This window comes from Eptatretus burgeri, chromosome 13, assembly GCF_056783735.1.
Source record: "Eptatretus burgeri isolate ZD-2024b chromosome 13, Ebu_testis_v1, whole genome shotgun sequence".
Taxonomy (NCBI): domain Eukaryota; kingdom Metazoa; phylum Chordata; class Myxini; order Myxiniformes; family Myxinidae; genus Eptatretus; species Eptatretus burgeri.
Window position 1 is genome coordinate 79,848,968 of NC_140973.1, and position 24,574 is coordinate 79,873,541.

Consider the following 24,574-nt stretch of genomic DNA (forward strand, 5'->3'; position numbering starts at 1 on the left):
TCATTAGCATCCTGCAGAGGAAGGGGCAGGCTGGCCAAGCACAAGTGGTGAGGATGTTGAGCAGGTTCATGAGTGGAGATCATTAGCATCCTGCAGAGGAAGGGGCAGGCTGGCCAAGCACGAGTGGTGAGGATGTTGAGCAGGTTCATGAGTGGAGATCATTAGCATCCTGCAGAGGAAGGGGCAGGCTGGCCAAGCACGAGTGGTGAGGATGTTGAGCAGGTTCATGAGTGGAGATCATTAGCATCCTGCAGAGGAAGGGGCAGGCTGGGCAAGCACGAGTGGTGAGTATGTTGAGCAGGTTCATGAGTGGAGATCATTAGCATCCTGCAGAGGAAGGGGCAGGCTGGCCAAGCATGAGTGGTGAGGATGTTGAGCAGGTTCATTAGTGGAGATCATTAGTATCCTGCAGAGGAAGGGGCAGGCTGGCCAAGCACGAGTGGTGAGGATGTTGAGCAGGTTCATGAGTGGAGATCATTAGCATCCTGCAGAGGAAGGGGCAGGCTGGCCAAGCACGAGTGGTGAGGATGTTGAGCAGGTTCATGAGTGGAGATCATTAGCATCCTGCAGAGGAAGGGGCAGGCTGGCCAAGCAGGAGTGGTGAGGATGTTGAGCAGGTTCATGAGTGGAGATCATTAGCATCCTGCAGAGGAAGGGGCAAGCTGGCCAAGCACGAGTGGTGAGGATGTTGAGCAGGTTCATGAGTGGAGATCATTAGCATCCTGCAGAGGAAGGGGCAGGCTGGCCAAGCAGGAGTGGTGAGGATGTTGAGCAGGTTCATGAGTGGAGATCATTAGCATCCTGCAGAGGAAGGGGCAAGCTGGCCAAGCACGAGTGGTGAGGATGTTGAGCAGGTTCATGAGTGGAGATCATTAGCATCCTGCAGAGGAAGGGGCAGGCTGGCCAAGCATGAGTGGTGAGGATGTTGAGCAGGTTCATGAGTGGAGATCATTAGTATCCTGCAGAGGAAGGGGCAGGCTGGCCAAGCACGAGTGGTGAGGATGTTGAACACATTCACAAGTCATTCGAGTGCAGTCCCTATATGATCCATTCGTATTGAGATGATGATCTTGACTAATTTTGACAATAAAACTTTGAGCAATGTCCTTTCACATCGTTGCATCCCATTTAATTATTGTTATAACAGTTTAAATTTATAACGGTAATCTGTGGACACCTTGTATATTGGGTGGCATCAAGGAACCTCAAGAATAGAGAACAGATCATTCAGTCCACATTGATTATTTAAAAAAAAAATTGAGTGCAACTACATAATAACCAGGTACACAGTTATAAACGCTACCAAAAAAAATTAAATGGGTATCACAATTTTATATTTCTGTCCTTTCTTGGCATCGTTCAGAAGTTTTTTGTTCCCTGAGAAGTGAATGTACATGTGTCTGCATCTTCTGAAAAAATCAATGCAGATCTGGAACTCTTCTTTCACACTGTCCACTTGCAGTCTGTTCCTCTAGTTTCTCCAAGTGGTGGTCATCATTGAAAAACACCCGTTCTGTGTGAGCATTGCTGCCTGGTATTGACGTGATTATCTTCATGCTCTTGAAGTGTATCCCAGCTCTGCCGAAAAGTTTCAGATACTTCTCCTGACTCGTCCCGCAAACTTTCATTGCAGGAGAGCACTATGTCATAGTTTCCACAATTCCGAATTCTTCGTGCAGACAAACGTTTAACAGCGTCAAGGAACAGCCATAATGTGAAGACATCATTCGGAAACGTGACAAATAGGATCTTCGCAAGTAGGATACAAACGTGCGATTACTTCAATGACAAATATATACTGAAACGCAAAAGAAACTTACCACCTTTTAAACCTTCAAATATCAACAATAACACTGCGTGTAGTAAATGTGTGAACAAGTGTCCTCACTGTCAGACAAAACGGTCATGGATGGTCACTTGAACCTTCAATGGTCACTTCATAGCACAGCTGTTGAACAGCCGTTTTGACCGTCAGTGATTAGCCAAGGGGTACGGGATGATTTTAATGAGCTGCACGTGATGTCTTTATATTGGCTTTAAAAAGGCCAGTGCAAAATGGGCATTTCAATCAACATGCCACGATTGTCAAGGGATCGACGGCAGTGTGCCTTGGGCATACTGCAAGGCGGATTGAGCTACCGTGAGGTGGCACGTCATCTTGGCTGTTCACACCAGACGATATCGGCCCTGGTGGACAGAGACACCCTCCACAACTCTGCAGATGACAGACCTCGATCAGGGAGGCCAAGAGTCACCACTGCAAGGCAAGACAGGCAGATAGTCCTAAGTCAGATGGCTTCAGACATTGAGGACTGAGTGGGACAGAATCCAGCAGCAATCCATCCAAAGACTGGAAGGCAGTATGCGCCGACGATGCACTGCCTGTATCCAAAACAATGGTGGCCACACACGCCATTGAAAGGGACTGACATTGCACTGACTGACAGTGCTGTTCTGTACTGTAGAACAAACTTATGAGATGGTGTATCTTGGTCAAAAACTTGACATGTCATCAATAAAATGCCAATGTTTCAATTAGCGATTGTTGGTTTGTTTTATTTTGAACTGTTACAATTTCATTAAATTTCAAACAAGTGGTAAGTTTCTTTTGCGTTTCAGTATATTAACCAATGAAAAGTTAAATTGTGGGTCGAAAGGTTGGGTGGCTCAAGAGGAAAATAGAGGACATAAAGGCCTCCGGTTTTGTATCAATGGAGGACAGAGTAGCAGACAACCAGACTGTCCTCTGGTTGGGTATTATTATAAAACTGGATGGATGGCCGCCCAACGACTGGTCAATGACACATTACAATAGGCTCTCTCATTCCTTTGGGAATGACTTGAAGGAAAACTCCAGATAATGACTGCAGTAAACAGTGTAGTCAATGAGTTATCATTTTATATAGTATATCTTATATATATATATATATATATATATATATATATATATATATATATATATATATATATATATATATATATATATATATATATATATATATATATACATATATATATATATATATATATATATATATATATATATATATATATATATATATATATATATATATATATATAATTCCAGCAATGTGTGTGTGTGTGCGTGTGTGTGCGTGCGTGTGTGTGTGTGTGTGTGTGTGCGTGTGTGTGTGTGTGCGTGTGTGTGTGTGTGTGTGTTTGCGTGCGTGCGTGACCGCTGTTTCTCGACAACCACTGGACGGATCTAATTGAAACTTGGCAGCTATATTGTTGGGGACCTGAGTATGCACCTTTTCAATGTTTGATATTAATCAGACAAGCGCTTCCCAAGTTATGGCCATTTATTTACCAAACCAATGACAGGACACGTTGCTGCGTGGGCGTGGCCGATGGGGAAGAGATCCTCAGCCGCGTTCCCCCATTACGGTTACAACGTATGGACTTCCGGATAGTGATGACTTACTGTATTCTAATAATTTCTCGATTTCTTATGCGCATTTATAGATACACACAATGCCCCAATCCAGTCGTCATTTACGAGAGCAAAGGAACGGCCTGTGTGGTTGTTTTAAAGTTTTTTTTTTTGCACGTCCATTTCGTCAGGTCCACGTCCAGGTCCATTTCCCACCCCCCTTCCTTTCAACAATCCCTCCTTCATCCCATCAGTCCACCCCCCCACCCCTCTGCCCCTTTTAACAACCTCTCATTTACCCCATCGGTCCATCGCCGCCCCAACCCCTCTGCCCCTTTCAACAACCTCTCATTTACCCCATCGCTCCATCTCCTCCTCCTTTCCCCCAACTTCCTTCAACAATCCCTCCTTTACACCATCAGGATGTTGCCCCTCTGCTTTTCTCAATACCCCAATAATCTCCTTCACCAAACCTCATTTTGACAATCCCTCCTTCACTCCACCGGTTTTACCTTCATCCCTGCAGCCGTTCAGTCATCCTTCGGTCCGGCTGCATCCCTCTCCATTTTCACTCCATTCACACATCGTTTAACTCGGCACATTCGATCCGTTTGTGGTCATGAATGATCCGGGCCAATCGGATTACGTTCACCGCGATTACCTTCAAGGGCGAGAGGGCACCCACGGTGTCTTTCGCGTGCCAAGGGCATGACAGGGCTGCGTTGAAAGCTCCCTTACAGACAATGACGTTCCCCACAAGCTGCATCTTGGACCCACCTAGATCGGAAGTGGACCAATGAGGAAGAGGCTCGCACGAGACGAGATGTGAAAAAGGCGAGATTCTGTGAGGAGAAAGGTGCTCGTAGCTGGTCCTCATCCTTGGAAGAGAAAACCAGATCAAGAGAGGGGGAAGAAGCTGAGCAGTGGATGGACAGAGGTGCCAAAAGGCTTCTCTGGTAAGGAGCTGAGAGTGTGCAGAGTGCGTGAAGAGAGGGAGGGGCCCGTGGTACAGAGGAGGGCAGTGCGGAAAGTCCAGAGCGCGGTTTGGTTTGTGGAGAGCTGCTGGACACTGAGGCCGAGCAGAAACGAAATGAGCTGCTTGCTGTTGCACATCTTGCACGCAGGAGAGGACTTGCCGACTGGGTCTAGTCACCTCAGAGACTTGGCTGTACATCCCATCGCATCGCCACTCCACTGCCCATCTTCCCAATCCTCCCCCCTCCCCATTGTCTTGTATATTTGGACTGGCACAACCCCATTAGGCTGTGTGAGGTGAGGAAAAAAATCACGAATTGACCCTACTTTTGTTTTCTTCTCAAGTTCTTCTTGTTTTCTTATTCTCCCCTGATTGAATGCTGGTTATGTCCTTTGTGTAAATAACATTGTATAAGGAAGACTATGTGCTACAGTTAAATCTGCTCTTTTGTGCCTTTTGCTTTTTTGCCTGGAGATACTTGCTTTTAAATGATTGCTTGTGTGTGCTTGTCAGGTCAGGCCAGACTCGGTCTGTGACTTGCTGTAGGTACCATGTAAACCTGCACTCACCTGTTTCATGGTCGGGTTGTCGGTGACAAAACCATCTCCCCCACCAGGTTTTCTGGTGAGGAGGGTGTTTGGATATGGACACCAAGCAGGATTGAAAACAAAACCTGTCAAAGGGCGGAGGAGCTCCTTGTGAGCCAACGGCCATCTATATTTAGTGCCCAACTGTGTCTGCGGACGTCCTCCTGCAGTTGGGTAACTTCTTATTAGGAGGTTGGTGGCAGGATTTGCACCGTAAAACCCTTCATTCTGCAAAACACAAAAACGCAAAGAAATCTGAATACCCACTCCGTGGGTGTACCTCCTGTGCAGCTTCCCTTTGCCGGGCAACTCACCGGATGACGGGATTGGGGCAAAGCCTTCGGGACCCCCAATCTTTGATGATAGGAGGAAAACCATGGGGCAACAATCCCAGGTCAGATTGTGGGAGAGTGTGTCGGAGTGGTTCTGAGGTGTCATCTACCAGATGGCGGTCTCCTTGGGGTAACATGAGGCGGTCCTTTCAGGTAGGTGCCTGGAATGTCCTATCCCTAAGAGAGGATGATCACCTGTCTCTGTTATCATCTGAGCTCAAGTGTTTGGACATCGGTATTGCAGCACTCTCTGAGGTTCGGAGACCGGATTGTGGTGAGATCATGGTGGGTGGTTACACCTACTATTGATCTGGTCGCTCTGATGGTTACCATGCCCAAGGAGTTGCTATAGCAGTATAGCTGTTTCCAATAAGCTGATTCCCATAATAATTGAGGACACCGGTCAATGAGCGTATCATGAGACTGAGGATTCATCACTCCTTGGGTGTCATTTCCCTGGTTACCTTCGCATTCTGCGAAAGGTTATGTTTTGGTCACTGTGTATTTATTTATTTGTGAATATGTGTGTTTGCTTGTTATTCACATAACTCAGAAAGTGTTAAACCGAATTGCATGAAATTTGGTGGGATGATTCGTGAGTATCCAAGGACGATTTGATTAGATTTTGGGAGCGATCGGGTCAAAGGTCAAGGTCAAGGTCATGAAAAGGTCAAAAACAAACTTTTGAGCATAACTTCCTTCATAATACAGCTATCGACATGCAACCACCACCATATTGTTCCATGACGAGATACCTTTTGGACATGTAGTGTCGGATTTGACGTAACCTCATCGGAAGTGCGTCTAAATGACGTCACAAGATGACGTAAATTTTCAATTTTCGATCTCATCAGTTTTGATCATACCGTTTTGTAGGACTTACCTTAAGGACATCACACACCAAATTTGACTTCGATCGGACTGACCGTTATGACGTCATTGACGTTTGAACATGACGTTTTTCAATTGTGGCTAAAATGTCCTGATATTTTACATTCAAATATCTATATAATTAATAAAGCAAAGTCTCCCAAATCCAGGCATTAGGATCAGTACCAAAATATCTGTTTATTGATGTACAGGTTTTGCCAATTTACTCTGTAGTCAAGGTCAAGGTCACACTCAAGGTCAAAATATACTTGTAGGCATAGCTTCAGATCTAATAGAGCTATTGACATGAAACCAACGTTAAAACGTTCAATGAACTACGAGCTTTCAGAATGGTAGTCCCCGATTGGACGTGACGTCCCCAGAAGTGCGTCAAAATGACGTCAAAAGATGACGTCATTTTTCAACTTTTTAATTTTTCAGTGTTTATCATTCCATTTTGTCGGACTGCCTTCAAGGAGGTTACACACCAAATTTGACGTCAATCGGACTGACGGTTGTGACGTCATGGACGTTTTAAAATGACGTTTTTCAAATGTGCCCAGAAAAAAGTTGCGGCGGCGAAGGTATGCGCTCTACCGAGTGCCCGTTCTAGTTTCTATATGTGCTCCTACTGAGGTTAGCGATCTCACTGTGAAGGAGGAATTCTCTGGTGCGCTCGAATCCATGGTTGATCAGTGCCCAAGACGAGATACTCTTTAAGTGTCGGGGGATTTCAATGCATTGACTGGCACAAATAGGGATGGCTCTGAGACATGTCGGTCCACATGGGTCTGGAATTGTGAACCAGAACAGCACTAAGTTCCTTGACTTTGCAAAAAGTCGTGGACTTATGGTAGCTGTTTCATGGTTTCCACGCCCACACCCTCATCGCTGGACTTGGTATTCCAACGCTGGTGGTGTGGCAAAGGAAATTGACCATGTGATTGTCGCTGGTCGCTGGAGGATGATTCAGAACTGCAGGGTCTACCGGAGTGCCCAGTTCCTCAGTACTGATCCAAGCCTTGTTGTAGCATCTCTCAAGTTGCAGCTTAAATCCAGTAGAATGCTACCATCCCAGCCTAGGCTATATGTTGGCAAGCTCAAGGATGAGAGGGTAGCTGAGGAGTTTGCAAACAGGCTGAGTGGGGATTTGGGGGATCGGGGTGTTTTGGGGAATCCTGAACAGTTATGGAGTGCCTTCAAGACGACCATCCTTGATGTTGCCTGTGGATGTCTTGGAACCCACGATCAGGCGAAGAAGAACTTTGTTTCCCAATAGATACTGGATACCATTGACCATCCCAAAGGACACTGGGCCAATATCAACTTAATGGCAGAGCTGAGCTGTTCAGGGAGTTGAGGCATAAAGCTGTAAGAAGATAAGGAGATAAGGATAAAAAGATAAGGAGGCCTATGTGCGAATAATCTGTGAAGGGGTAGAGCATCATCTGTGGTCGAATGATTCTCGCCCTACTTGAAGAGAAATTTGTGCATTACTTTTCTCCAAGCGCGTTTCTCGGTATATTGCAGTTAGAGCAGTGGGTGGTGGCCTCTTGACAGAGGAATCCGAAGTGAAGGTCCACTGGGCTGGTTACTTCAAGCGGCTCTGCAACGCTGGCCCACTGGCTGATGAGTTGGACGTCAGGGATGTAACTATCCCCATTTCTGACCCTCCAATCACCTGTGAACCACCTTTGTTTGTGGAAATACAGGCTGCGTTGAACCAGTTGAAAGAGGGTAAAGCCCCCGGGATCTGTCGCATCCATGCTGAACTTCTTAATGTTGGTGGAAATGCTGTACTCATTCCACTTCATGCTGTTCTGTGCTCTCTTTGGAGCACAGGCATCATCCCAACTGACTGGAAGAGGGGCCTTGTTGTCCCTCTCTAAAAAGGGAATAGCCAGGACTGCAACAACTACCGAGGGGTGATGCTGCTCTCTGTGCCAGGTATGGTCTTTCCTCGGATAATTATTTAAAGAGTTTACCACCATCTCCTCGAGCACCAGCACCAGGAGCAGTCGGGCATTACACCAAAGAGGTCAACGATTGACTGTATCCTTGCTCGTCGGGTCCTCACCGAAAGCAGAAGAGAGTTTGCAGCCAATGTTTATCTCCACAAAGCATTCAATGCAATGAATTGGGATGCCCTCTGGAGGATTCTCGATCTTCGCAGGCTGCCACCAAAGTTGATCAATCTGATTTCTGAACTATCCTCTGATGCAGAGTGCTGTGAGGTGTGGTGTTTCCAGCTCTGACTTATTTCCAGTTGTTACTGGAGTTCGTCAGGGGTGAGGAATTTGGCCTCCGCACTCTTCTGGGGAAGATGTCTGAGAGATCAAGCTGTGGTGCATCGCTTGGAAAGATCAAGATCTCTGACCTTGATTTCGCAGATGATGCGGTCATCCTTGCAGATCTGCAGGATATCCTTGTCGGGGCCCTAGCGGTGCTGGACGAAGAGCTGGAGCCACTGGGATTATGGGTTTCCTGTTTCAAAACGAAGATCCAGGCTTTCAATGACATATTGGATGCTGCTATCTTGTCTGTACCTGTTTGTGGTGAGGATGATGAGGTCACTGAGATTCACTTTCCTTGGCATTGATATTCATACCTCCGCATGTTGTGAGCCGGAGGTCAATAGACACCTGCGTCAGGCCTACGGAGTCATGGATTCACTGGATCATGGGGTGTGGTGCTATCGGTACCAGTGCAGGAGGATGAAAGTCAGAGTCTTTAAGTCCCTGGTATTTCCACTCTTGCTCTACAGATGTGAGACTTGAACTCTGACTCGGGATCTGAGATGGAGACTTAACTCTTTTGGTAAAATGTCTCTTCAGATAATCCTTGGCTGTCGCTGGTCAGACTTTGTGTCCATCAAGCAGTTGTTGACAGAGACTCAGATGAGATTTGTTACCTGTATAGTCCAAGAGTGTCAGCTGCAGCTATATGAACACGCGGCTCGTTTTCCTGACACTGATCCTGCTCACCAGATACTCTCACTGAGAGACCAATGGGCGGACTACGTGCCGAGTGGTTGCAGCGGATTGATCGGCCTCTCAAGGAGATGGGAATGGGACAGGCATCTGTCTGGGGGATGGACAGACAGAGGCCCCTGGAATACCGGCAGAAGGTAGATGCAGCGACGCGCTGCTCCACCACCCGCTTCCATACCTGACCTGACCCTCTCCTAGTATTTCCTTCAGCGAAGCGACGGGTGGTATTTGCTAATATATATATATATATATATATATATATATATATATATATACATATATATACATATATATATATATATACATATATATACATATATATATATATATACATATATATACATATATATATATATATATATACATATATATATACATATATATATATATATATATATATATATATATATATATATATATATATATATATATATATATATATATATATATATGTATATATATATATATATATATATATATATATATATATATATATATATATACATATATATATATATATATATATATATATATATATATATATATATATACATATATATATATATATATATATATATATATATATATATATATATACATATATATATATATATATATATATATACATATATATATATATATATATATATACATATACATATATATATATATATATATATACATATATATATATATATATATATATATACATATACATATATATATATATATATATATATATATATATATATATATATATATATATATATATATATATATATATATATATATATATATACATATACATATATATATATATATATATATATATACATATACATATATATATATATATATATATATATATATATATATATATATATATATATATATATATATATATATATATATATATATATATATATATATATATATATATATATATATATATATATATATATATATATATATATATATACACATACATACATAGAGAAACTGCTGCCAAGACCACATCCACACTCTGAGATAGCAATTAGTGCAAACTGATGCCAAGGAACAACCAAGAATACCAGACGACTTGCTCCACTCAGTTTGGGCAGGAATTTGGGATCTGTTCAGGTTGTCAGCAATTACTCACTTACTACTCATGAAAGACACCACGGGATCTTTAACGTCCATCAACAGATGCTGGCAGATGGGATACCCTGCCTCACGGTGCACTTCGTGACGCAATGCCCTGCCTGGGAAGCACCAATCTGATAGCTTACAGTCGGATTGGGACTCGAACCCAAGCTGAAGACAGCTCAAAATTAAGTTCGTGACCTCTGCATTATATAGTCAGAACGTTGTGTCGATAAATATGCACACAATGTATGTATAAATTTACACATAACATAATATGTACAAATTAACATATATTGTGTTGATAAATTTACGTGCAAAACATCTAAAATAAAACTATAATGCCTTTACAAATCCAAAGACAACGTTTGCACAGAATAAAAGAAGAAGTTTATCAGAGTTTGGCTGCACTCAGATCCTGGACACAATTCCCTTGACTCCTAAATGGCAGTATTTGAGGAACTTGAGCTCACTCTCTCCGAACTCTTCCAACACATCTTTACCGAATGATGTCGCCGACAGGCCTTCAACTTCCATGCCGCCATGAGCAGGTACCTGAGCAAGCAGGTGCAGAAAAGTCATTTTTGAACACTTCGAGGTTCTAATCATATGCTGCCCCCTAGTGCAACACTGCTGTCTCTAACAGCACAACTATCATTTTTCATATTCTCTACTGACAAGGCAAATGCCCTGAACCAAAATATCCTTTTGGAATCCCATGAAAAGTATCCTCGAGTTTAATAGGATGTCAGTATTTTTGGATCCATATTCCCACTACTATAGGCTCTGAACAGAATTAAAAATCCTAAACAGTTAATGTCTTGACTGACTCATCATTCCCTTATGATTATGACATTCTGCAGGATCTTCTCGGAATACCCTATGGGACTTGATCATCCTGTGGAATTCAACAATAAGTCTTTGCATCCTGTAAGATATCTGATTGGACCTTTTGGGAAGAGTCAAGGGCACAGCATCTGGCATCTCTTTGATATGCATGCTTTAAACACGTCTCAAAAATCTCCAGTGACCTCTTATCATGGTTTTGAGTCTTCCATCAACAAGGGTTTAGAGCTCTGAAACGTGCACGACTTGGCTAATCTTATCAGAGCAAACGAAAACCGAGTGGCAGTTAAATAACTCAACAACCCAAGGAAGTGTCAACGGCTTTGGGCATACGAGCACCTGGGGAGGGGTAGTTGAACCCTTGATGGAGGAAATGCCATCAGAAGGAAGATGAATTGAATGATTCATTTAATCAGCGGCATCAACAAACACTTGTTGCCTTGAAAGCTCCTTCTTGGTTGATCTTAGGCTAGGTCCACTGCCGATAACTGTGGTTAGTGAATGCAAGGGTATGCTGCTGTTCAAAAAAAAAAAACCCTTGCCAATTGTTCTTCAGGTTGGGGGTTGGGCAGTGGCCCAGAAACCCATTCCATAGAATGATCAAGAACTTCGATGTACATGCATGCACACCCCTTTGAAAAAAACTACAAGTTCCAAAAAATGTATATGCTAAATCACATGAGTATTGATCTGGGATCTTGAGGGAAAGAGCAGTCCATTGTGGCTGTAAAGACGATGCCGAGTCGTCAAAGCCACAAGGAAACTATTAGGTGGAGAACATTTCTAATGGGTCCAAAGCAGACTATCGCTGTATGGAGTTGGAATGCAAGGACAAAATGTATCAAATGGGAAAAGTAGATCAAATTACGAACAAATTCAGAAACTATAGACGAAACATTTTGAGTACCAGCGAATGTAGATGGACAGACGCCAAATATTTTTCTAAAAAAAAAAAACTTGTATTCTGGAAGGGTAGATGGAGAACATCCGGGATGTGTCGCCCTCATGCGAGATGCACTAGCTGATAAATGTTTAAATTAGAATGGCAAACCGGACTCGGTGGGGTAATGGTTAGAGCGTCCACTCTGAGTCTGGAAGGTCCATCCGTCCATCCAATGGGACCATACTCTGTGCAGAGCGTTGGTGCTGCCGAAGCAGTCTCCTTGGCTATTGGGTACAATCCTGGATGGGTCAACACTCCGACACAGGATACCAGCATGCTGGCACTCATTTTGCCGACCTCAGAAGGATAACAGGCAGAGTCAACCCCACTTGGTATTAATTCAACAGCCGAGCAGGATTTGAACTCAGGATCCTAGGATCCCAAGCCCACCACCCTTACCATTAAGCCAACACCAGGCATTCTGGAAGGTCAGCGGTTCGAACCCCAGCCGAGTCGTCCCAAACACTTTTAAAATGGTACATGCTGGTACATTATATAAAATGGTACATACGATGCTCAGTAGTAAAAAAAGGAATAGAGCATGGAGAAACAACCCTAGGTTTGCAAACATTACACAGACTTAATAGGCTGAACGGCCTCTCCTGCATTGAAGTTCTTTGTAATATTAGCATGTTTTGATTCAAAATATAGGAAGTATTATCAATGTTGTATTCCCACAAATAATACAGGAAGATGGAGAAACACAAAGAACATTACGAACCTGTCCAGACACTCACAGAGTCAGTTCCAAAACAAGATATTTTGTTCGAGTTATTGGAGACTTGGATGCTAAGGTGAGTAAGGATAATAATGGGAAGGAATTTTTGCACAGGAAATTTGGGAGTGGGAAAGATGAATAAGAATGGAAAGCTCTTCACGGATTATTGCATTGATAATATGCTTGTAATTGGAGGAACAATCTTCGGACATAAAAACATTCACATAGACGGAACATGCCAGATGGTAGTAGATAGGGATTTAGATATACGATATTGCAATTAACATGATGTGAAAATCTTCACTTAATGATGTCAAAGTAAGAAGGGGAACTGCACTGATGTTGGAAGCTATGATTATTTAATTGTTTCAAACTTCAGGGTTGCATTGAAGAAGCACAGGAGGAAATGAGAAAGAAAGCGTTTGTCAATAAAAAGATGAGAGGAAATTAAAGTGAATTCAGAATTTAATCTGAAACTCTGAAATAGGTTTCAATACAAATCAAAGTAAAAACCAATTACTGCACTGTAGTCCCAGAAGGAAGACAGACATAGCATGCACGCACACACACACACACACACACACACACACACACACACACACACACACACACACACACACACACACACACACACACACACACACACACACACACACACACACACACACACACACACACACACGCACACACACACACACACACACACACACACACACACACACACACCTCATTCCAACGACTCACTCACTCATATTAATGTTCAAATGCTCTTCCATTTCAGTACCTTCCGAGTGATGTGGAAAGCTTAACTTGAGTGTGCTGACAGAGATCAAAGCTGATACACCGGGAAAAATCACAACCATCGGAAAGCATCCGAACATGAAAATATAAATAAATGAAAATAAATAAATGCAGGTGAGCAACCCGAGACAATGGCAAAGCACGGTTTGTTATTGCTTACAATGTGTAAGCATACCCCGCGAGGAGGAATATACACACATGAATATACATGCTGCACTGCAAAATGGTTCGTCCAAAACATATATATTTATATAAACAAACACACATATATAAACACAAACACGGATATATTATGTACTGGTAAGTACTTACAAAAGTTATTTTATTTGAAGTTATAACCTTAAGAATCTCTCCAAACGGTGGATCTACAACCTCGGTCGCAGGTCCACATCAGTAGATTACTCAACATCAATGGACATACAACCTCAAAGTTGCGTCCAGACAGTCAGTTAACACAGCAATGCAAAATCCTTTTACAAACTTATTTAATTATCACTTTTCTTTAAAGTATTACTATATATGACTAACTTTAATCATACACCACTTTATATGATAATATATTAAGCGATAAACACTATACCTTGTAGACATGTCCATTACACAGTACCTCCATCTAACCATAGACTCAAACTGTCATTTAAATATTTAAACTGTCACCAATAACCTACTTTAACATGCTGCACTGCATATCCTAGAAACCACTAACAAATTCAGGAAAATAATGTGGATTTGGAAGGACATTGGGAAGTATTTCGAGATATTTTGCATCGAATGGGTGAGGAAGTGCTTAGACTCGATAAAGAGAAGGGAAAGGATTTCGAAGGAGTCCGAGAGGAAGATTGGTGAAAGTAAAGGAATAAAGAAGAAAATAATTCTACAAAAACAAACAAACAATGAAGAAACATTGCAGAAGTTTTGAGATGAATCCCGAAGACAAGGAAGCGAAACTAAACATGAAAAAGGCAAAAAAACAAAAGAAGAGTTATGAAGAAGAAAAGGCTGGAGAAGCTGAAATTGCCGCAAAAGAAAAAAACGCAAGGAGACTGCAGATCTCTCCATCAAAAAACATCGAAAACTCTGGGTGGAGAAAAATTGGGAAAACTGTACGAGTTAAAGATAAAGATGTAAATAGTTAACAACAATAGAAGACCCAAGGATGGGCAGAGCACTTTGGGAAAAGTATTGGATCGAGAAGGTCCAGATATAAAATTAAGTGAAGTTGGACGAAGCGATATTTCCAGTTCCTCTTTGGAGGAGATTAGAAATACTAATAGAATTACAACTCCGCACGCTCAGCTAAGGGGCGTTGCGACCCCTCGGGGCTTGACCCATCTGCGCTTCATTCCTTGGGACAGGGGGAATGTGATGTTTGGGCAGGATTGTGTAATTTCTACAAGGCACCGGCGATAGCTCTCACCTACTCTTCAAGGACACCGTTGGATCTTTAACGTCCACCAACGAATGCCAATTTAACATCCATCCGAGGGACGGCACACACATTGATGAATCACCCTGCCTGTGGAACGCAAGGATGACAGTTTATAGCTGGGTCGGGATTCAAACCCAGGCCAGGCAATTTCTACTAAAGATTCTCAAGGTGTTTTGGTCAAATAGAATTTTGAACGAGGAAGTAGGTATTAAAACAAGAATTACTCAGAAAGACATTATAGATGAGATGAAGCAAAGAAATAAATGAGAGATGGCTCGGCCATGTGTAAAGAAAAGGAGAGAATTTGACAAGGGAAGCCATTCTTCGGACAAAAACAGGTAAGAGGAAGGTTGGACGATCAGAAATTACTTCGAGAAGGACGGTGGAGCAAGAGCTGAAAGAATTTAACGTTTTTTGGAGGCGAAGTGGATAAATTATGATGCTGATGATGAAATAAACAACAAGGATCGGTTAGTCCATAGAACTTTGAAGCAATCCTGGCAGTAGTTTTGTAAGTCAGAGAGGTAGCCGACACGGTGATAAATAAAAACACAGACACATAGACAGACAGAGAGACAAACAAAGCCAAACGATGTATGTACGTGTACAGAGGGCCTTCTGATAAGATGTGATCGTGATGTGTTGAAACAGAAGCAAATGCATCATATGATGTGATCATATGATGTGATGTGATGTGATGTGATGTGTGATGTGTGATGTGCACTCTTGAGTGCCAAGCAAATCTGCTTTTGGTTTGTCTGTGGCTTGGAACACACAATCTAACTTTCCTTTTACTTACAAATATTTTCCGTAAGTTCCATTTGAAGTAATGGAAAATGCTTTCACTTTCATAGATGTCAAAGTTTGTTTTACTTGGTATCTTTACTCATGCTTCTTATCTGTAGAAATACCCAAATGAGTTACAAATAGCTAGCTTCGTCGTGTGCTGTAAAAAGTATGTTTTCGATAAGAATTTAATAACACTTTTAAAATAACACAATGACTGTTCGTGACATTTGTGTTTCATTATTTGTTGATTTATTTGTTTTTGGGAAGACATCATCACCCCAGGACAGAAAGATGAGTTCATGAGAGATGCCTTTTCCAACACATCGTCATCTTTGGTGACGGAGATTATGTTTTCACCCCTGTCTGTCTGTTTGTCCGTCTGTGAGCAGGATATCTCAAAAAGTTATCGACGTATTCGGATGAAACTTGGTGGATGAGTTAGGTAAGTGACAAGAACAAGCCGATTATATTTTGGTTCAGGTCCGAATCCAAATTTTTGAAAAAGGCAAAAAAAGAGGTGGAAAGGTTATTACTGTTTGGCGTGAAGCTTTGATGAGCTCACGATTTGCTAATCATGGATTTTAAAAATCATTAATCTACAAACAGTATTGTTGTGATTAAATGTTCCTGGTGAGGAGAACTGACAAGCATTTCATTATAGTAAGATAATATAGAATTCACCATATTAAAATGAGGAGCTTTTTTTGGAGAATGAGTTTAACTTCTGGCAGTCCTTTTAATACTTGGAAAAGGCAGGAGAACGTTGGGGGATTGGGGAGCGATGAACCCACCTTGACTAAGGCCACAATAACCGGCACCTTGATGTCTTCCTCACACAACATTTATATCATCTGCACATAATTATTTTCATTTTTATCAAAGTATTTCTCTTCCAATACCTCCTGGAATTTTTGTCAACTTGTTTAACGGATATTGAAACTTTAAAAAAATTTGAATGTGGAGGAGGAAGGGGGGAGGGTTTCCTTTTCTCTTCAGGTATTAGAGAAGAAATTCTGAAAATTAAACATGATGTCTAAAAATGCTGAACTGTCAGGTCCGTCTTTGTACTGCCACTGTATGTAATTGTAACCTCGTGCTACCTGTCTCATGGTCGGGTTGTCGGCGACTAAACCGACTGTCCTCACTGACATGCCAGTGGGGAGGATGACTGTGACACCCTACAGGACTAAAACACTGCCTGACAAAGGGCGGATGAGCTTCCTTTGGAAACCAATGGCCATCCATTAAGAAGACATCTCTCTACCTTCTTGTAAGCCAACCCCAATAACATGGCTGAAGTAGCCAGCCAAAGAGGCTCAATTCAAAGCAGGTAAGGGGCAGAAATGGAAAGGATATTAAAGAAAAGACCCTAATAATGTCCCCGTGCCTACCCCACTGTTCTCATCCACATCCACTCTCCCCCCCCCCACCCCACATGCCCCTCTCACCCTCCATGATATTTGGTAAATTAATTGACAGATTCAACTAATGGTGTTCAATATATAAATCACAGGTGTGATGGGCCGTGTTTATCACTGTTGACTTTCTCTCTGATTTACAGAACTACTGCCATGATTGCCTTAGTTATATGGACTAGTCAATCCTTGCTGTTCATATCATCACCATCACCATCTCCACCTCCACCACCACCACCACCACCACCACCACCACCACCTCCACCACCACTACCACCACTACCACCACCACTACCACCACCACTACCACCATTTCTTCCACTTCGCCTCCAAAAACGCATACGGTCGATACAAAATCCCTCCAGCGATCTCCATTGTTTCCAGTTCCCCACATTATTGATTGATTTATTGCATTGTTAAATGCTATGTCCACTGTATTATGTCTCGAGATGCCTATTGGTATGTATAAATCTGTGATGAAAGGAGCAAAATTTTCTAAAATATTTCCTGATGGAGATCCAGCATTCAGATCGCTACACAGTAGCACTCAGAGAACACACGTCTCATATACATTACGTTTGGTCTTCACTTACACGGTGCTGTCCATTAAGACTGCTTGGAGGGGTACATCTTCGTCCATCATTGCTGATGATGAAATTACATGTCTGAGGTGTGGAAATTCGTGCACAGATTTTATCTCGATTCACAGGTTTAGCCGCTCTTTCCACTTCAGTTGCCATGAAGTTAGTTTAAGAAATGTTGATTGATATCTGAAATTTTCACTTGAATGACTGGCACTCTTGTATGGCCCTCTCAGCTATCCTCATTAATGAGCAAGGACATGGATACACTGTAACAACCAAATGTCAAAACATCAAAAGAAACAAGAAAGGTGACATCTACTTTAGATGGATGATTTTAAACTCTTTGCACCAAACGACGAAAAATTTACAGACAACTGAAGAATTGAATGAGTGAAACGGTTCTCTGATGACATCCAAATGGAATTTGGCCTAGATAAGTGTGCCAAATGCACATTCGTACAAGGTCGACCAACAAAAAAGTACAACATAAAAATTGACCTCGCTACAACAATCCAGGAGCTAGAGAACGAAGCATCAATACCTTGGAGTAGAAGAGGGCCTCCAAATATGTCATAAGAATGCGCAAAACAATTGTCAAAGAATTCCTGTGTAGAACGAGGCTGATCCTGAAAACATACCTCTCCCCAAGAAACAAAATCAAAGCTATAAATCAACTAGCCGTACCAGTGTTCCAATACAGCTGTGGAATAGTAAACTGGCCACAAGCAGAAATCAGAAAACTAGATATCAGAACAAGGAAACTTCTCACTATCCACAAAATGTTCTACAAAAATCAATGCAACCCAAGAATGTAGCTGCTGAGAAAAGGAGGAGGAGGCAGCCTGATGGAACTCAAGTGCACAGAGTGAAGACTGTAGGATTAGCAGAATACGTGAAAAGTTCAACAGACTACCGAATACAATTTGTACACAAGCATGAACACAAAAACCAGAAAAGGTAATTTTCGTTCACCTTGCAAAAAACTTTCAAAAACAGGTGCGAATAGAAGACGTCACGCACCAAACCGAAACAGCAACAGATACAGCCAAAACGATGACAAAAAAGACAAAAGAAAAATATAAGATGAAATACCAACACATATATAGTGACAACTGGGAGAAAGACAAAAGAGCAGGGAAATATAAAAAAAGAAAAAGAAAGAGAGTTGGACAGAATGGGGATAAACAAAGAAGGATCGCTGGAATGTTAACAAAAGGTCAGCTCAATTGGGACAGAGAACAAATCATTATAAACTAGTAGTAATGCCCGGCGTTGCTCGGGCTAGCAATAAAGCCCGGTGTTGCCGGGCTTTCTTGCAAATTTCCTGAATAGCGGTTAGGGTTAGCGGTTAGGGTTAGCTGTTAGGGTTAGAGTTAGTGTTAGGGTAGCTAACCCTAACCCTAACCTAACCCTAACCCTAACAGCTTGGCGTAGCGGAGGTAAACAGCGCCTGGGGCAAAGTGGAAATTTGCATCCCCCGTAGGCCTTAAACTTGAGTGGATTTGAATGGAAAATCCCATAAGGGATATTGATTTATCGATTTTTTTTTTTTTCGAATATCGGAAGTGTTATGGAAAAAATTTATAGCCAATGACCTAAGTTGGACCAAAAGCCATAATCGTACCGAATATGAATGGAATCCGTTGGAGTTTGTGAAAATGCATCAAAACGAAATGTGAGGGGCCTCTTAAGGAAGACAATATAATTAGTATATGTGCCAAATCTTGTTTCATTTCATGCAGTAACAAAAATCTGATGGTGGAACAAAGAAAGGGGCATGCCAAAATATTAATATAGATGTCCAAGACCAAAGATACCACATGAATGGCTTTTTAAAAAATGGCAGGACTAAGCCAATCTGACAAGTGTAGGTTCTGCAAGGTCGAAACAGAAAGCATGAGTCACCTCCTATCGGGATGTAAAAAAAAACTCATGTCAGAACAGCTGTACACACAAAGGCACAACAAGGTATGCAGAGTAATCCACTAGTACATCTGTAGAAATTTCAACATCTCAGTTTCACAAAACTCATGGAAACATGAACCAAAATCAACTATTGAAAACAGGGACATAATGCTCACATATGACCTGATGATCCCATCCAGTGTGAACATAGAAAACAAAGCACTGTGACCGGACATAATTCTCAGATACAAAAAAGAAAAGAAGGCATTTCTAATTGAGGTTTCAGTCCCCAGTGATTTTCATCAAAATAACGCAGAAATCAAGAAAATGACCAAATATCAAGATACCAAAAATGAAGTGAAAAGATCCTGGAAGCTGAAGAGCACCACAACTGTACCAGTGATAATTGGAGCAATGGGAATGATAAAGAAAAAACACACAAAGATCCAATAAACCATCCCTCGGAACATTACCACAAACGAACTACAGTTGGATTGCTGTGTGGGGTTCAGTGACGATCCTGAAAAGAGCCCTCAAGACAAAACTCTGAGAAGAAGAAAACTTCACAACTTAGGCCATGAATCACGATCCTTCACTGAAACGAAGGTGGATACTTCGAGTCCTGGGAGGACTCTGTTCCATCTTCTGAAACCCAAATTGTGGAGATAACAATCAACGACACACACACACACACACACACACACACACACACACACACACACACACACACACACACACACACACACACACACACGCACACACATGATGGCTGGGTTTCCTGCTCACCAACTGAATGATAACCCCTGCATATTGCATGATGTGCTCAGACACTCCCTGAAGATGTGATGAGTCTGCTCACTGTTTGAGCAGTTCATTATCGCTTTCAAAGTTAGATAATTTTTCACTGCATGCACATTGAAAAATTATCATGTATTGTAAACACATCGACTGACAATATCAACATGTGCACACCCTAAGCAACAATGATCTCATCCCCTATAGGTTGTTCATGTGCCCTGTGTTTACCATGTGGTGGTCAGAAAGGTAATAGTGGTGGGAAGGGGTCGTTGGGTTTGCAAATAGGTTATTACTCGATGCACACGAAGCGAAAATCGGGGTAAGCAATTGATTCATGTCCGTCCATCCATTCATCCATCTATCTGTCTGTCCACAGTCAGTTTATGATCGAGGAACAACTTGTTTAAATTGAATGTTATGCTGTATTTTGAACACAAATAGGAACATGAGTAGGAAAATAAACCTGTAGTTTAACAGTACTTTGACTCTTAATTCACCTTGATCACACATGCACAACTTTTTTACTGTCTGCCTGTCTGGCAGTCGAACAAGATTGAAAATCATTCCAAACAGGAAATTTACTGTTTTTCAAGATGTCATAAAGGACACAAACAACAGGCACAAAGAACTAATGTAACATGTTAAATAAGTTGGAGTAATCGACAATGCGTCAACAGCAGTAAAATGGCGGTAACTTCCGTAATTAATATTTTATAAAACTTTTACATTCTTTATCTATCTATAATTCCAGCAATCTATGTCTGTCTGTCTGTCTGTCTGTCTGTCTGTCTGCGACCGCCGTTTCTCGACGACCACTGGTCCGATCTGATTGAAACTTGCCCGGAATATTGCCGGGGACCCGCGGATGTGCCTTTTCAAGGTTTGATATCAATCGGACGAGCGGTTCCCAAGTTACGGCCATTTTATTGCTTTTTTCAGTGCTGGAAAGGTGTATATATCGCAGCTGAACTGATGTTCCACCTTATCATGCCATTTTTTCCCAAAGATGTCTCAGAATAATGATAACAGCATATTAATAATAATAGCACAATAATTGGCAGTGATAAAAAGAATAATGTGATACAATGACCAATGTCTGTCAACCAATAACGACCTATATATTGTCTGTCAACCAATAATGTCCAATAACGTCTGTCAACCAATGACAGGACACGGTGCTATGACGTCACGAATGACGTCACAATTAGTTTATTTATTTATATATAGAAATATATTTTTTGCACGATTGACGTCACAATTCTTCTTCTTCTTCGTTTGGTATGACGTCACAATCGACGTTGGGGATCTGAGTTTGTCCCTTTTCAAGGTTTGATATTAATCGGACGAGCGGTTCCCAAGTTACGGCCATTTATCTATCTATAATTCCAGCAATCTCTGTGTGTGTCTGTCTGTCTGTCTGTCTGCAACCACCATTTCTCGAAAACCGCCAGTCTGATCTGATTGAAACTTGCCAGGAATATTGCCGGGGACCCGCGGATGTGCCTTTTCAAGGTTTGATATTAATCGGGCGAGCGGTTTCCAAGTTACGGCCATTTTATTGCCTTTTTCAGTGTTGGAAAGGTGTATATATCGCAGCTGAAGTGTCGTTCCACCTTATCATGCCATTTTTTCCCAAAGATATCTCAGAATAATGATAACAGCATATTAATAATAATAATAGCACAATAATTGGCAGTAATAAAAAGAATAACGTGATACAATGACCAATGTCTGTCAACCAATAACGACCTATATATTGTCTGTCAACCAATCATGACCAATAACGTCTGTCAACCAATGACAGGACACGGTGCTATGACGTCACAATAATTTTTTTTTTGTTTGCTTTTTTTTTGCACGATTGACGTCACAATTCTTCTTCTTCTTCGTTTGGTATGATGTCACAATCGACGCTAGGGACCTGAGTATGTGCCTTTTCAAGGTTTGATATCGTTCTTCATCTGTTTCAGCTGTTTCCCAAGTGTTTCCCAAGGTTTGAAAGCTTTTTTTTTCCCAAGGTTTGAATTAATTCTTCAAATTATTAATTAATCCCAAGGTTTGAATTTTCCCAAGGGAAACAGCTGTTTCCCAAGGGTTTGAAAGCTGTTTTTTTCCCAAGGTTTGAATTAATTGTTGTGCTTGGTTGACATTTGTGAATACATTCACAGAGAGGAGGGGGGAAAGAGAGGGGAGAGAGAGAGGGGAGGGAGAGAGGGGGGGTGAGAGAGAGGGGGCGTTACAATTCAAGAGGGGCGAGAGAGGGGGGATGGGTGAGAGAGGGGCGAGAGAGGAGGGGCGAGATGGGGGGAGAGAGGGGGGGCGTCACAATTCTTCTTCTTCTTCGTTTGATATGACGTCACAATTGATGCTGGGGACATGAGTATGTTTCCCAGGTGTTTCCCAAGTTATGGCCATTTATGATACGGTTGGTCCGATCTAATTGAAATAATGCCCCAATCCAGTCGTCGTTTATGAGAGTGAAGGAACGAAGCTGCACATACGGGCCCGCACCTACGGGCACGCACCTACAGGCCCGCACTAGTCTATCTATAATTCCAGCTATCTCTGTGTGTCTGTCTGCCTGTCTGTCTGCGACTGCTGTTTATCGACAACCACTGGTCCGATCAATTTGAAACTTGCCAGGTATATTGCTGGGGACCTGAGTATGTGCCTTTTCAAGGTTTGATATTAATCGGACAAGTGCTTCCCAAGTTATGGCCATTTATTTACCAAACCAATGACAGAACACGGTGCTATGACGTCACGATTGACAGCACAATTCTTCTTTTTTTCTTCTTTTTTTTTCACGCACGTACGGCCACGCACATACGGGCCTGCACTAGTTTTATTTAAATTGAATTAAATAAATATACTTGAACACTGTAGAACACAAATCGCCTTTTAAATACTTCCAAGAACCTCTAGTTTAGCAGTAAGTGGACATGTTCTTTAGGTTGGTGTATAAGGGTGGTGTACAAGACTGCTTCAAGAGGGCTAAACTCTCGGAATTTTTTTAAAAATCTTTAAAATCATTATTTTATTAAAATTGAAGTACAGCGTATACGTAACACTGCGCGGGGTATCATGTTCTATAAACGGTCTCGTTTCTTAAGTTTTGTTTTCATCATTTTTTTTCAGAGATTAAACTTCAGGGTGTATTTTAGATTATCCATGTTTAATTTATCCCCTAGACTAGACGATCGCAAGAAATGGAAAACATTTAAATTGTTTTGGATAGTCTTCAAGTCATTAAGCTTGCTTTCTAGGGATTTCGTCTTTGCTGCTATTTATGTCCAAGAGCCTGTCATTTTGCAAGGAAGTATGAACATTCTCATGATTCAGCCTTGTGTTTAATTTGTGTAAATTTGTTTATGTAGAGAACCATGATAGTAAGAACAATTTACACTTTCACCAAATAATATCAAGCAAAGAATAAGCATAAAGATTCACTTTCGACTTTACATTTTCCTTCACATTTAAAATTGCAATGCTGTTTACAGGTGTATAGCTTGCGTGGTTGGTGTCCTGGCTGATTTCATGTTTTCTATTGCTGGTAGTGGAGTAAAAATATAATGAAATGGTTATAAGTGCATTCAGTAGAGGTATTTTAAGGAACTCTTTGAGAAGTGATGAGTTTCTCGGCTCGATCTGCTCAAACAACACCGCAGTGCCTTTCTGTGCCATTCTGTTATGACCCCAAAGCCATTAGTTCCTCCCATTATAAATGTGAATCCTTTGATATTTTTTCATATTCTGGAAAAGATCTCAATTATGCACCACAATTGACAAAAAAAGGTGGAATTTAAGAATAACAAAGTGAAGCAGCATTAGCACCTCGATGCAAACTGAATGTTCATGGAAATCAAAATACCACAGTTTGCTCAGCAGCAGATTCAGATTCAACAAATCAGACAATACGCATATTTCAAAATGACAAAATCCACCCACAATGCTCGGTGCAGATGTGCAGAAACCACAAGAAATGGCAGTGCTCGGGGCACCAGAACGTATATTGTGGGTGCGAGATAAGGGTTATGATTTAAAATGGCTCCCAAAGCTTCTAAAAGAAGCA